The sequence below is a fragment of the Mustela putorius genome, unplaced genomic scaffold (genome assembly GCF_011764305.1).
Source record: "Mustela putorius furo isolate JIRA1106 unplaced genomic scaffold, ASM1176430v1.1 tig00003909_pilon_pilon_pilon, whole genome shotgun sequence".
Classification (NCBI taxonomy): domain Eukaryota; kingdom Metazoa; phylum Chordata; class Mammalia; order Carnivora; family Mustelidae; genus Mustela; species Mustela putorius.
In genome coordinates, this window is record NW_025422057.1 from 25,210,014 (window position 1) to 25,226,040 (window position 16,027).

The 16,027-nt window shown below is 46.5% G+C and overlaps 1 protein-coding gene and 1 pseudogene across 1 annotated transcript in view; both read right to left on the reverse strand.

The window, feature by feature from the left end:
* NEURL1 (neuralized E3 ubiquitin protein ligase 1) overlaps positions 1 to 16,027 on the reverse strand; it is a 79,239-nt gene that overhangs the window by 45,547 nt on the left and 17,665 nt on the right. The window lies entirely within an intron of this gene.
* On the reverse strand, positions 13,125 to 13,546 carry LOC101688831 (annotated as a pseudogene).

The window sequence follows — 16,027 nt, forward strand, 5'->3', positions numbered from 1 at the left end:
TCTAAAATACTTCCGCCAAACTTTCTGCCACCCTTCTCCTTCACTGAGGGTTGCACTTGCATTGAGGTCTGATGATTCACCCAGGCTCCCCCCACTTCTTCCCTATTTTTCCTCACACGGGTAGCTCCTCTGGTAATTTTTTAAGATAACTTTTGCATGTTTAATCTTCTCCTGATGTCTGCTTAACTGTTCAATACATGGCCCGCCTAACACTTGACCTTGACCACTTCATGCCTGGACCGCCACGAAAGCCTCCTAAGTGGCCCACCCACTTTTGAGTCCCCCCCACCCAACACCATCCACAATCCTTCCTGTATAAACCTGCCACTTCCCTACTCGAGAACCTTCACTTGTTTCTTATTTCTTACACCATCAAGTGTAATTTCCCCAGCCTTTCTTTACAGGCACTGCTGACTTTGACCTGCCCCACAGGCCAACCCTGGCAAAGGACTGAAATTCATCCCTGTTATTTCACTTACATCCCTGGAGAACTTCCCCATGGGGGACAATACCGGCTATTTGCAGGGCAGAAATGACTGGCATGGCCCATGACCAATAAACACCGAAGCTGCCTTAAATCTGATTACTAACACCACCCATTGCCACAGATGCTCCTCAATGTCAAAGCTTCCCTCGGTCTCCCCTTCCTTTACCCCTCAATGGAATATATACCAAGAGAAATACATTTCACATACAGACAACCCTCCACCAACAAGAAGTGAATTCTCTCAAAGACTGTTATAATAATGAAAATTATTATTGTTCATGCAACAACATGAAGAGGAGGGTGATAGAGGTGAAGATAATTATAAAGACGGAGGGAACAGCAGTACTGATGATGGTAAGTATGAAGAGCACAAAAGCAGGAATAAATACCGTAACAGTATGATCTCAATGACATAAATATATATGCAGAAGAATTGACTTCCCCTTGACCCACTGCCATATTAACCAAATTCTTTTAGAAATTGCATTTGGTTGTTAGTTACAAAAACTAGAAATAATATGGATTTTTTAAACACTGAAGGTGTTTTCTCTCACATAGAAGAAGTCTGTAAGAACACAGTCCAAGGCTAGTATGTCTGTTCAGTAGTCATCAGGGACCTAGGCTTCTTTTATCTTTCTACCTCACCATTCCACATGACACTTCAAGTTTGCTTCGTGATCCAGGATACCTGCTGACGCTCCAGCCACCTTGTCCACATTCCAAGCAAGAAGCAGGAGGAGCATGGGAAACCAAAATCAAAGGACCTACACCAGCCATCTACCCCTCTTTAAAGGAAATTCGCTTGAAGTCCGCCCAACAATTCAAATTTACACTCATTGATCAGAATGTAGTCACATGGCTACCCCATGCTGCAAGGGAAGCTGAGATATGTAGTCTTTTCATTGGACACACTGTCATCTCAAATAAAAACAAGGTCCTTGGCCATTATGATGAGCTCCATTCCCTCTGGAAAACATTATGAGGGATGCCCATAGCACAAAGACTAAAACTGGTGCGGGGTCTTTCCTGGTGTCCCTACATATCCTTCTGTTCCCCCCAGCGAAACTATATGCTCAATATGAGCCATTGTGTTGTCCCTGAACTTAGCTGTGACAGGTTGGTATGCAAGGATACTATGTAATATATTTAAATGTCATATAAAATATATCAAAAGTCTCTTTAAAGAGAATGAGAAAACAAGTCACAGACTGGGAAAAAATGACTGCAAAGTACATATTTAATTGAGAATCCAAAATATAGAGAGAAGTCTCAAAACACAAAAATAAAAACCAACCCAATAAGAAGTAAGGGCCAATAAGAAAGAAGGGACCCCTGATTTTTTGTAATAAGTTGGAAGAACCTTGATAGCATTGTGCTAAGTGAAATAAGTCAGACAGAAAAAAAAATCCACAGTACCGTATAATATTACTTATATGTAAATAGTCAAACTCGAAGAAACAGAGAGTAGAGTGGTGATTACCAGGGAATGGGAGGTGGGGGAAATCGGGAGCTACTGGTCAAAAAATACAAGCTTCCATTTGTAAGATTAACAAGTTTGGGGATCTAATGCACAGCATGGTGCTTATAGCTAATAATACTGTGTTATATACCTGAACGAGGCTAAAAGAGTAAATAGTAAACATCCTCATCACAAAAAAGAAAAGGTAACTATGTGATGGGTTGGTGGTGGTAGCAAGTGCACTAAAATGATTACCAAAATCATGGCACTAAAATGATTACCAGGGTGGTAATCATTTCACAATATATAAACGTATCATACCAACACACCATATACCTTACACTTACACAATGTTATCTGTCAATTATATTTCAGTAAAACTGGAGGCAATTTTCAGTAGGCTCTTCACCAGAGTAGATACATGGATGGCAAATAGGCACATGGAAAAAATGTTCAAAATCATTCATCTTTAGGGAAATGCCATTTAAAGCCCTAGTGAGATACAACTACACATCTATTATAATGGCCAAAATTAAAATGAATGACCATACCAAGTGATGGTGAGGATGTGGGGAAATTAGAACTCTTGTGCTCTGCTGGTGAAAATATAGATGGTACAACTATTTTTCTTTGTCAGTTTCTTTTATGCTAAACACATACCTATCATATAATCTGGCCATTCCATTTCTAGGTATTTACCCAAAAGAAAAGGAAATCCATGTCCATACATGGACTTTCTGCAAAAGTTCTCAACAGCCTATTTATAATAGCATAAAACTGAAAACAACCCAAATGTCCATCCACAGGTGAAGAGATAAACAAATTGTAGATACATACATGGAATACCACTAAGCAATAATTTAAAAATGAATTATCGATATACACCACAATACGAACAAATCTTAAGTGAGTGGAAGAAGCTGGGGGAAAAGAGGGTACGTGCTCTATGATTCCATTTATACAGAACTCTTTAAAAAGATAACTTAAGGGGCGCCCAAGTGGCTCAGTCGTTAAGCATCTGCCTTCAGTTCAGGTCATGATCCCAGGGTCCTGGGATCGAGCCCCACATTGGGCTCCCTGCTTGGCTGGAAGCCTGCTTCTCCCTCTCCCACTCCCCCCTACTTGTGTTCCCTCTCTCGCTGTGTCTCTCTCTGTCAAATAAATAAATAAAATCCTCAAAAAAAAAAAAAAAGACTACTTATTCTACAGTGACAGAGAGCAGATCAGTGGTTACTTCAGTATTGGGAGGGGACAGGGAGGAGAAAGCTGGTTACAAAAAACACAAGGAAAGTTTTGAGGGTGATGGAAACGTTATGATGCTCTGATGGTATCAGAGTACACATGTCCATCAATACTCATCAAATGATACATTAGAAATATGGGCAGTATTTTGTATGTCAATTATACTTCAAAAAAGCTACTTTTTAAAAATCCATTAAATATGGGTGTGAGAGGAGGGGATGCAGAAAGAAAATTACAGGTTTTTTGGTAAAAACTGCATTGAGTCAGTTCCTAAAAAAATGAAGAACAGAATTACCATATGATCCAACAATCCGACTTCTAGGAACACACTCAAAAGAATTGAGAGCCACGTCTCGAAACAGATATTTGGGCACCTGTGTTCATAGCTGTGTTATGTACAACAGCCAAAAGATAGAAACTATGTTAAGTGTCCATTGATAGATGAATGGATAGACAAAACGTGACCTATAAAGAGACTGATATACACGTAATGGAATATTATTCAGCCTTAAATAAGGAAATTCTGTTTCACACTACAGCATGGATGAACCTTGAGGACAATAATGTTCAGTGAAATAAGCCAGTCATGAAAGGACAAACACCATATAATTCCACTTATATGAGGTACCTAGAGTAGTCAAATGCATAGAGACATGAAATAAAATGGTGGTTGACAGGAGCTGGAGGCAGGGGAATGAGAAGTTAGTATTTAATAGGAACAGAGTTTCAGTTTGGGAAAATGAAAAAAGTTCTGAAGATGGACGGTGGTGATGGTTACAAAACAATGTGATGTACTCAATGCATCTGCCTTCAGTTCAGGTCATGATCCCAGGCATTTACCCCCCAAAATGGTTAACAAAACAAAAACAAGGTTAAATGCTTTGAAGGAGTGCACTAAAAGCTAGTCTCCCCCAAATGCTGTCACATTATACGCAGAAAAGACAAGTGCAAAATACTATCCAAAAAAAAATTGAGAAAGCAATCCCATTTACAGTGGCATCAGAAAGAACAAAATACTGCAGGATAAGTTTAACCAGGTAGGTGAAAGACCAGTACACTGAAAACTATAAGATACTGGTGAAAGAAATTAAAGAAGACACAAACAAATGGAAAGACAGCCCATGTTCATGGACTGGAAGAATTAGTATTGCCACAATGTGCATACTTCCCAAAGCAATCTACAGATTCAAGGAAATTCCTATCAAAATTCCAATGTTATTTTTCACAGAAAGAGAAACATAATCCTAAATTTCATATGGAACTATAAAAGACCCTGAAAAATTAAAGCAATCTTGAGCAAGAAGAACAAATTATAATAAAGCTCTAATAATCAAAATACTCTAGTACTAGTCTTAAAACAGGCATATAGACCAATGGAATAGAAAATCGAGCACACAAATGAATCCAAGCATTTATGTTCAAGCAATCTTTGTCAAGGTATGGAGAAAACTGGATGTCTACATGTAGAATTATGAAGTTGGATCACAATACCACACCGGATACCAAAATCAACTCATAATGGATTAAAGTCCTAAACATAAAACCTGACACTGTAAAAGTTTGGAAGAAGACATAGGGGGAAAGTTTGACATTGGTCTTCACAATGACTTTTTAAATATGATTCCAAAAGCACAGGTAACAAAAAAAATAGACAAGTGGAACTACATCAAACTAAAAAGCTTCTGCCCAGCAAAGGAAGTGATCAACAGAGTGAAGAGCCAACCTACAGATGGGAGAAAATAGTTGCAAACCATACATCTGATAAGGGGTTAACATCCAAAATATACAAGAAACTCAAACAACTCAACAGCAAAAAAAAAAAAAAAAAAAAACACAAAAAATCCCAAACAACTATATATTTTTTTTAAATGAGCAAAGGACCTGGAGAGTCATTTTAGCAAAGAAGACATGCAAATGGCCAATAAAAATTTGAAAAGGTATTCAATCTCACTAATCATCAGGGAAATGCAAGTCAAAACCAAAAGGAGATATGACCTCACACCTGTCAGATGGCTATTATCAAAAAAGAGATAACAAGTGACAGCAAGAACATGGGAAAAAGGGAACCATTGAACAATGCTAGTGGGAATGTACATCCATTATTTTAAAAAAAATATGGTAGTTCCTCAAAAAATTAAAAATAGAACTACCACATGATCCATCAGTCCCAATTCTGAGTATATATCCAAGGGAAATAAAATCACTATCTTGAAGAGATACCTCCACTCCCGTATTCACTGTAGCACTATTCATGATAGCCAAGATATGGAAAGAACCTGAGTGTCCACCTACAGATGAATGGATAAAGAAAATGTGGTTTATATACAAAACAAACTATTATTCAGCCTTAAAAAGGAAGGAAATTCTGCCATTTGGAAAAGCATGGATGAACCTAGGGGCCATTATGCTAAGTAAAATAAGCCAGACAGAGAAAGACAAGTCCTGCATGATCTTACTTACATATAAAATCTAAAAAAGTCAGGCACCTGGATGGCTCAGTTGGTTACGTGACTGCCTTCAGCTCACTCATGATCCTGGAGTCCTGGAATCAAGTTTCACATCAGGCTCCCAGCTCCATGGGGAGTCTGCTTCTCCCTCTGACCTTCTCCCCTCTCATGCTCTCTCTCGTTCTCTCTCTCAAATAAATAAAGAAAATCTTTTAAGAAATAATCTAAAAAAGTAAAATTCATAAAAGCAGAGAGCAGAATGGTAGTTGTCAGAAGCTAAAGATGAGGGGATATGGAGAGAGATGCTGGCCAAGGGTATGTTACTCACAATAATTTAAGCAATAAACTGTTTTGAAAGCATCTGTTACTGGTGATGATAGTAGAATTTAAAATGGTGACCAAGGGGTACCTGAATGGTACAGTCAGTTAAGTATCTGACTCTTGATATCAGCTCAGATCTTGATCTCAGGGTCGTGAATTTGAGCCCTGCATCGAGCTCCACGTTAGGCTCTGTGCTGGGCATTGTTGGGCTGGCAGGAAGGGCTACTAAAGATGGCGAAAGTTCCCGCCACAAGACCTGAGCTCGGACAGGAGAACAAAGGCCCAAGCAGGAATCTGAGACCCCCGCCCCGGGCTCCTGTGGACCAATGGGAATCCGATGAGCAGCGGGATATCCAAATAAGGGAAACTTGCCAAAAGACCCCTGAGCTTTCCCCAAGACCCCTTAAAAGCCCCCTCCTCCCTGCCTTGGGCGCGACTTCCGCCACTCTGCTTTCCAGAGTCGCAGAACCTCGCCCGAGGGTGCCCACCTCCTCCCGGCACAACTTTCCTGGCTCCGCTTCTCCTGAGCCCTGAAACTTCGCCGGAGAGCGTTTTTATTAAATCTTGCCTTGCACCCACTTTGCCTGGTGTTGTGTTTATCTCGCCGGAAAAAACTTTACAGGCATGGAGCCTACTTACAAACAAAAAGTAAAATGGTGACCAAAATGATGAGAAGGGTGCAGTGTGACATCTCAGAGAGGGTGTCCAAAAGCGACATGCATGCTCCAGGAGGCTTTAAGGTCCTCCAGATGAGTCCTTACAGGGTTATCTGATCCCTCTAGAGAGGAACCAGACCTACCCAGCCTCCAGAGGTGTGACAGCCCCTGATTCCCGGGGGCTCCCAGTAAGGGACGTGAGTTCAGGATTGGCTTGAATTTCACCCATTGCCATTATGTACTTTTGGACACCTAGCCCCGTCCTGGGCACTGAGGGGAAAAATTAAGAAGGAAAATGAATTTAACCTTTATTAAGCACCAGGCACAACCACTGGCCATTATATACCAAGAATCTCATTCATTCCTCAATACAGTTCGACGAAGCAGGGAGTTGACTCTGTTGACCACTCTCTTTTTGGGGACAAGGCAGGGATATGGAAGCTCATTTTTTAAAAAGTTAAAGTATAAAACCACTATTTATTTGATTATTTAAAATAAAATAAAACCATGCCAATTCGTGTAGAATACAAACAAAGGCATCCCATTCTCCCACACCACTCCATCCCCAGACTAGTCTCCAAAGGTAGCCACTGGTAACAGTTGGGTGGGCATCCATTCAGCCTTGGTCTGTGTTTGTACAAAGAAAATACGGATGGACAATGCACAGATGCACAGATAGTTAGCAAGACATCAAACCACAGAACAGAGAGTTGTTCCTCTCGACATCTGCATTTCTCACTCCTTCACCTCCTTCTGGTCATTTTCAAATGCCATCAGGCTTTCTCTGGCCAATTTATTTCAAGTGTAAACATCGCCAGACTCCCCACCCGTAATCCCATCCGTGCCACACCCCATGATTTATTTCTCTCCAGAGCATTTATCACCATCTGACATCCCATATGTCATTTTTTTCTTTCTTTCTTTTTTTTACTTTGTGTGTGTGTGTGTGTGTGTGTGTGTGTGTCTGTGTCTGTCTCTCCTCATACTCAGAAGAATGTAACTCCATAAGACAAAGAATTAGTTCACTGCTATATCCTAATTCCAGAACCGTCGCTGGCACATAGTAGGTACTAAATAAATATTAGTTGGAAGGAAGAAAAGAAGGATGGAACGGAAGAGAAAGGAAAAATAAAAGACTCTAGACACAAATAGGACCATATTATACACACTAGACATACTGTGCAATTCGGCTTGGGCTCTAAACGATGTGGTGGACATTTTTAAAAAACAGTACCACTGAATATTAAAAGTTGCAAAGTCAGGGCACCTGGGTGGCTCAGTGGGTTAAAGCCTCTGCCTTCGCCTCAGGTCATGATCCCAGGGTCCTGGGATCGAGCCCTGCATGGGGCTCTCTGCTTTAGCGGGGAGCCTGCTCCCCACCCCCTCTCTGCCTGCTTGGGATCTCTGTCTGTCAAATAAATGAAATCTTTAAAAAAAAAAAAAAGTTGCAAAGTCATCCTGTGTACAGAGGTGCCATCACGGACTTACCACAAGCCCTCCTTCCTGAAAGCCTGTATGCAGTGGGGAGAGGGCCACCATGAGGTGCCTCCCCAGTGCACTTCATAATAAGCTTTGCCCGATTTTCAGTCTATGAAATCAACTGATTGAAATCAACTGATCTGGTCATGAATCAAAGCATGCAAAGTTACCCTTGAGAGATGAAACAGCCCCAGTAAAAGAGGCCTGACCGTAGATATTAATAAACCTAAAGCAAAGAGGTGTTCACTGGATGCCAAGGAATCAGGGAAAAGGGGGTGTCCCTGAAGCAAACTGTAGTGGGGTCCACAGGAGCACAGCCAGGGCTGGCCTGGTGCTGGGTCCACTCGGCAGGCATCTCCCTGTGGGTGAAGTGGTCTGGGTGTTGTTCGGGGCCCAAGGGCATTAAATCCTCAGATCGTGGCCTCAGCTCCCCAGCCAGATGCCAGGTTCACCCGGCACTCAAGGAGCGTCCTGCAGCGGGAGAAAATGGCAAGCAGTTGACACGCTGTCTGGTCCATCTGACAGTAAATTTCTCACTGCCAAGTGGTAAGCTGACTTCTGATTTGATTCATGAGATTAGATGAGCCAGGAGCCCCCCACCAGTCCTATCAGCTAAGACAAGACAACTTGGAGATGGAATCTGGGGCCAGCTGGACACTAGGCGGGGGAGGACTCCCACCAGGTTGAACCCTGTCCCGTCGCTCACTATCGTCAAACTCCCAATTATGAACAAGAAGTGGCTGCTGTTTACTGACATTTTACTAAGGACCAGGTCCTGAGCCACCCCAATTAATCCACACAGTGACCTTGTGAAGTGGGCACTAGAATGCCTGCTTACCAATGAAGAAACCAAAGGTTTGGAAGATCAAAACACTTGACCAAAGTCAAGACCCAAGAACCAAGATTTGAGCCCAGATCTGACCGACTCCCAGGGAAGTGTTTCACAGTGGGTGGTCCATAGAACTCTCACATCAGTATCACCTGAGACTCTTGTTTAAAAAAGCAGATCCCAGAAGCCCACGCCTAGACTGACTTCGCCAGATTATCTGCCTAGACTGACTTCGCCAGATTATCCGGGGTTAGGCTCCAGCAACCTGCATTTTTACAATCTGCAGGAAATCTGATGGGTCATTAAGGTCTGAGAACCACTTCTTATGCCATATCACGATCTCTAAACTCTAGCCCCATGGCCTCCATCATCCTTTCTGGCCCGTTGTCTTTCCTTGGTTTTTTTTCTTACTCCTCGCCCCACTTCTTCAGTTTTGTTCTGTCCACCCTGCAATCCATCATTCACCTTCAAGGTTTAAGCGGCACCCATTGCTGACAACAGGTTGCAGCCATGACTTCCCCCTTGAACTCTGAGCTCACACATGGAGCCACTGACCCAAAAGTCTCTCCCAGAATGCCTCAGCCCTCCTCTGGCATCCCAAAACTCAACCCACCAGCTTCCCCTCCGATCCTCCTCTCCGGCCCGGGGTCTCAATGGAATTACCATCTTCCCAGCCACCTGAAAACTTGGGCACCATCTTGGGTTCTTCCTTCTCCCTTACGACCCCCACCATCTGTTTACCAGTGCTGCCAAGCACCCCGCTCAATGTGTCTCAAATTCCTCTCTTTCGCCAAAACTGTATTTCAGGCTTAGGCATCCTTCCCCGAGACAGCTGTGCTCCCACCATAACTAGTCTCCCTGCCCCCATCTTTTTTTTTTTTTTTAAATTTTTATTTATTTGACAGAGAGAGATCACAAGTAGGCAGAGAGGCAGGCAGAGAGAGAGGAGGAAGCAGGCTCCCCGCTGAGCAGAGAGCCCGATGCGGGACTGGATCCCAGGACACTGAGATCATGACCTGAGCCGAAGGCATCCTTTTAACCCACTGAGCCCCCAGGTGCCCCTCCCTGCCCCCATCTTGTCCCTCTTAAATCCATCATCCACAAGGCAGCTAGATTGATCTACCTAAAAAGCAAATCTAAAACCTTCAATGGCTTCCCACTGCCCAGAGATGCCCAGGAGCAGTGTGTATGTCTTTACGTTATCTCCATTCACTTTAATGCTGAGTTTAATGTTTTGCGAGGGTGTGGATGGCTCTCGGCAAGGAGATGATCTTTTGTAAACTAGCGCCTCAACAACCATCTAGAAGCAGACGTTTAACATACCTTGATACGCAGCCTTGGATACTAGTACTAGCATTACTGCTAAAAGAGCTGTGAATGGAATGTTCGTAGTAAACAGCACCGTGTCTCCTGCCCTGATTTCCCCAGCACCAGGGCCTTCTAGCTGCGATTTCTCAGGCCTGCGCTTTCTAACATCTTTCCTTTTTCAGACCCAGGGATTCCTACACTGGTCAGTTACAGCTTCCTACGTCCCAGCTGTGTGATCTCTGTGAAAAGAATCAGTGAATAAATGAGAAGCTCTTTCTACAAGGATGTTAAATGGGGAACTCCCGCTAGAAAGAATATCTAAACATGCACTTGCTGTTTTTCCAGTAGGGGCCCAGGATAGAGCAAATGAAGCGGGGCCACAGGGAGCCCCAAGGCGGGCCAGGGTAAGCTATGTGGCTCAAAGGCAGCAGTCACCATGCTGGCCTGCTTCCTGCCCCACCCCCCACTCTATTTTTTGGGCATGGGGAGACATTTTGAGTATATGAGTTCACATCCTCCTTGCAAAGACCCCCACTGCTCCCTGTAGAACCGCAGGTTTTGAAGCCTGTACCCTTCATGAATAGCCAAGGGGCGCCTGGGTGGCTCAGTGGGTTAAAGCCTCTGCCTTCGGTTCAGGTCATGATCCCAGGGTCCTGGGATCAAGCCCCACATTGGGCTCTCTGCTCAGCGGGTAGCCTGCTTCTCCCTCTCTCTCTGCCTGCCTCTCTGCCTACTTGTGATCTCTGTCTGCCAAATAAATAAATAAAGTCTTTAAAAAGAAAGAAAGAAAGCATCAGTCAAGACCGAAACCTCATGATCTTGCAGAAGACTCATGAAGGGGCCACACACCCCTTTGCAAGGAAGGGAAACCTGGGCCCAGAGAGGGATAATAAGCTGCCGTGTGAGCAGGTTCATATAGCCCATCACCCCTGGCCTTGGTTCATCCAAGGCACACCCTGGGAGAGGCACAAAAAAGGCTGAGTCTCTAGGACAAGACCAAGGTCAAAGAAGGAATCCAAGAGCCTGAAGTGACAGCAGAGCAGCAGTCAGGACTAGAACCAGTTCTCCTGGACCCTCAGCCACCACCCCTTCCCTTGCACGCCCTCTACCTTCCTTGCCTTTCCTCGGCTCTCATATCCCGGGCCCCCAGCTCACTGCCCCAGGCCTCTGTTTAGTCACTAGGCCAGAAGCCTTGGATTATTCCCAGCTGAAAGGCCACTTCCAGCCAGATTCATCAACGCCCCCCTCTACCCTTCACCCCCACCGCAAAGCTCCTAGGCCAGAGGCACCCTGGCACAGCAGAGATCTGAGAGCCAGAGAATCAGGAGCCGTCTAGACCTCCATCTGCTCCAACTTGCCCTGGGACTCTGGGCAGGTCCCTTCTCCTCTCTGAGCCTCAGTTTCCCTCCTGGAAAAGGTCAGTGCTGGACAACATGATCCCAGGCCCCCCCCTCCGTCCCTGAGGTACTGGGGGTAACTGGTGTCCTAAGGACAGGCTCTATGTTACAGACACCGTGGTGACCTTTGGAGGGGCCCTGCAGGCCGCATCATGAAGAGGGGGCCCAGAGGGGCCTCCCCAAAACCTCCACTGCCTCCCACTGAAAAACAATGAATTTCATTCCAAATAAGGGAACTTACAGCAAAGACCCCGCCATGGCCCAGTTCCGGCTGGTTTATGTTAGCTGGACAAGACTAAACAGACCTTCACATTCTCAGTATTAAGCACTAAAAGTGAAAAAAAAAAAACAAAAAAAAAAACGACTGTTTGTCTCTGGAGCACGGGGCGAGGGAGAGGTCAGTGCTCCCCTGAGGCCCCCCGACCAGACCTGAGGGGTAGTGCTGGACCCCAGGAGGTGGGGGTGTTTGGGAAAGGCCGCTGGGGGTCAGTACAGAGTAATAGTGCCAAGGGGCCTGGGACCTGGGGGTACAGGGGGCAAGTGGTGCTTTGAGAGGTGAGACCGTGAAAGAGAACCAGACAATGCCAAGGTGGAGACAGGGAGAAAGAGAAATGCAGGGAAGGAGTGACAAGGTCAGAAGACCCTAGAAGAGTACCTACTCCCAGCCCATCTGCCATGACCAGGGGGCTGGGAGGGATGCTAGAGGGGAGGGAAGGGCCTCCACCACTTCCTAGACAATAAGGCACCTTGTTCCCAGGTGCCCCACCTGCCTCCTGCGGTGTGGGCACCACAAACCCCAGATAAGAATTTAATTATTTACAAAACAGAAGCCTGAAGCAGGACTGCTTTCCTGTTTTCCCACGTACCCCCACCCCCATACCTGCCTCCTAGCCTCCCCCCCTCCAAAGGCCTGCCCTCCACCCCTCTACTACCTGGGCCATCTCCTTGCACAGAGGGGTTTGCCACAGTCATCTGACCACAGCGAGAGGCCAGCTTCCCATCCTAGAGGTGAATACACCAGCACTTGAGGCATGCCGTGACCTGCCCAGAGTCACCCATCTATGGATGGCAGAGTGAGGATCAGTGTTACCCACAGCTTGTGAACCCATCTTCAGCAACACCCTCAGGCCACAATGTCATTGGTTAGCTTTGCCTTATTTCCAAACACAGGCAGCCCCATCTTCTCTATCTGCTCTCTGTGCACCGCCAAGTGAAGGCCTATCCATTATCTACCCAAACTTTACTGTCATTCTTTTTTGGGGGGTGTATAATGATTTATTAAATATCTTTAATGAGACCATTATCTGACAAGTAGAAAACAGTAGAATTTGGGGTTTAAAAAAAAAAATCCCTCAAACTGGTGTTTACTTTGGAGCGTTTCTGTTGTTTGCAACATAAAATAAGACATGTAAGATTCCAGGTGGAAGTTTATCTTTTAAATCCAAAGTGTGTGCTCTGCCCGTTACAGGAGAATCACGTGAATTTAGTCGTCAGTTCCTCTGGATTCTCAGAGCAGCAATAAGATAAGTCTCGGAATCATCATGAGGCTTAAACCTGCAACCAGCCCAGCTGGCACAATCTTCTTAGATCTCTTATACCTCACACCCATTATGGTGGCCAGGAAGAAAGCTGTAAACAGTGACAGCTTGACATCTCACTTGTCACTGGAGACACGGTAGGCTCCCTAGCCAGCCAAAAATCCAACAAAAAGACCAGCGATCAAAGATGGAATACCACGTCTCCGCTTATATCCCAAGATGCTACCAAACGTCACGAGGGCCGCATAACCAAAACCGATCAGGTCCATTGGCAGGCAAGGTTGCGATTCTACTGCTGGTGTCCAGAAGTGATCCCCTCTGCCAGCGCCTCCCGATTCCGCCTCCCATCATTCTTCAAAGCCAATCTCTCCTCCAGGAAGCCTTCCCTGACTCTACTCAGCCTAGCTGACCACCCTCCTCTCCTCTGACCTTTGTCAACACCAAGGATCAGCAACACGAGGGCTGTAAGGATGGAGCCACATTCATCCCCAGAGGCTGGCATGAGGCCCAGCACCCCGAGAACATCTGTGCCATCAGGGAATGAATGAGTGAACCAAGAATCCCCACATCACTATTCCCTTCTCTGGCCTTGGCCCCAGAGCCTGGTATACAGCAAATGTCCTTTCAACCAGGGAAAGAAAGAGAGCTTTTGCAGCACTGAGGGGATATGAAAAGAAAAGTATGACTTGCATTCATTTCAAAATATTTGTTGAGCACCTACTGTGTAAGCCAGGCCCTGGGGCAGCAACGCAGTGGGGAGTGCACAGGCCACACGGGACACTGACAGCTGAACAGGCCGTGGAAGCTGGTCAGATCCATGCCGCGAGTGGGGCACAGGGCTGGCAGTGAGGAGGACACAGAAGCCATCTAACCCACGTGGGGATGGGACAGGGATCAGGGAAGGCTTCCTGGTGGAAGTGATGTCTAAGCTGGGACCTGCTGGTTGAGCCTAATGATGAGCACAGTAACTGGTATTTATCATGCATTCATGACTCATCAAGCATTCTCTCCGATAAAGGATGAGGGTATGCAGAAGTTAAGCCTCTGGCCCCAGGTAGCGCAGGGAGCAAAGACAAAATCTGACTCCCGAGTCCATCCCTCAACCACAGCGCCCCTCCCTTGCCTGCCGTTCCTCCTCCCTCCTCGCCCTGGGCTCCCCTGCCATGCCCATGGGGAACTCCAGAGGCCTGCTGGACCACACCAGAGTCCAATGTCTGGGTTGAGTTTCCTATGCCCAGGGGGATCCCCAGGACTCTCAACCTCCAAAGTACCTCGGCCAGGCCCACATAGTGGGGTTCGGAGAGTCCCTGCAGACCCAGACAGAGCACCCCCTCCATCCCCAGACATACCTGGTGGGGGAGGAAATTCACCAGTCTTCTGAGATGCCTGAGTCTCCTGGGTCCTAGGGAAGGGGCTTTGTCCTAAAGGAGAACTTCTTCTCAAACACTAGAGAAAGTGCCCCTGAGCTGGGAACTCCCTGTATGGCCTCACCCTGGCTCTGCATTACTCACGGCTCTCCCCGACTTGGGTAGAACAGAGGGGGACCCCTGGGGCAGGCAGGAAGATGCACCTGCCAGAGGGCTGTCAGAGGGCTAGGAGGCCACGAGGCACGCACCCTTGTTCACAGCCCCCTGGGCAAGCGGGTACAGCCATCATTGAGAGTACCCTGGAAATGTCCACCCAACTAGACCTCAGTCTGCTTCTCCAGGAAATAGGGCCAAGACCACCTGTCCCAGCAATCCCTAGGAGATCTGGAGCAAGATCCAGGAGGGAAGAGACAGGGGGGGCCTCACAAAGCTGGAAGACCCAGACAAACATAATTTCTCCCAACAACTTCAGCTTTCTGAGAGCATCCCCAGTGGAGTAACAGGAGAAGGAAATGAGGGAAGGGAGTTAGGGCGGTGGCCCAATATAGAAGCGGATGTTTCTCAGCTGCGTGCACCAGCCCAGCTGGGGGCAGAAGACACAGCCATCCCCACTGCCTCCCTGTCCCTCTACTCTGCAGACCACAAGGGAGAGAGCCAAGCTCCTTCAGATCATGGTGTCTGGTCTGTCTGTACCTACTGCCTAAGCTAAGTGAGAACTGGCCCACTAGGAGGGAAGCTGTGGGCCCAACCCAGCCCTGCTCCCACCCGCCAGAGCCACACACCAGGCCCCAGGGCCCCAGATTTAACATATCCCACTCAGTGTGCTCCCTCTCCCCAGGGCCCCTCAGCACAAGTTAAGATCCGATTGGCACTAATTGGACCAAGCTGACAGTGCCCAGGGCAACTTGAGCACTGTCATCACGGATTTGACTCACCGAGCAATGGCCACTAGTGCCTACGGACCCACCATTAGTGTCACTTTGGGAGGATCAAGAGAGCTTGGATGGTGCTTTGTGAGTCAACACCACTGCCCGGCCATGCTTCCAGCAGAGACCTAAAGCTTACAAGTGATGTCTCTTCCGTCTCACACCCAGGCAAGGACTAGAGCCCAGGCCTCCTGACCACTAGCTCCTGAGTCTACTGGCCCATTCCTCTGCTGCTGGTCCCAGAAAGTCTTCCCCAGAAGTGAAAGGGGGTTCTAGCTCTTCTCTTCCTCCTGGAGCACAAGACCTCCAGCCTGATAATCAAACCCCAAGCCCAAGAAGAGAACCTCAACCCAATCCTAGAATATGGCGCTCCTAGAATATGGAGAACCAAAGTCTTGGCCCCAAGACTCAAAGCTCAACTACAATCAAGAATCCAGGACCCTGAGGTGAAAACTCCCTCCAGGAATGGAACTCTCACCCCACCATGGAAATCAGACCCCCAAAACAGGCACCTCAATACCAAGGCAGAATCTGTCTACAGAAATGGCAACTTTACCCCAAAATAGAACCT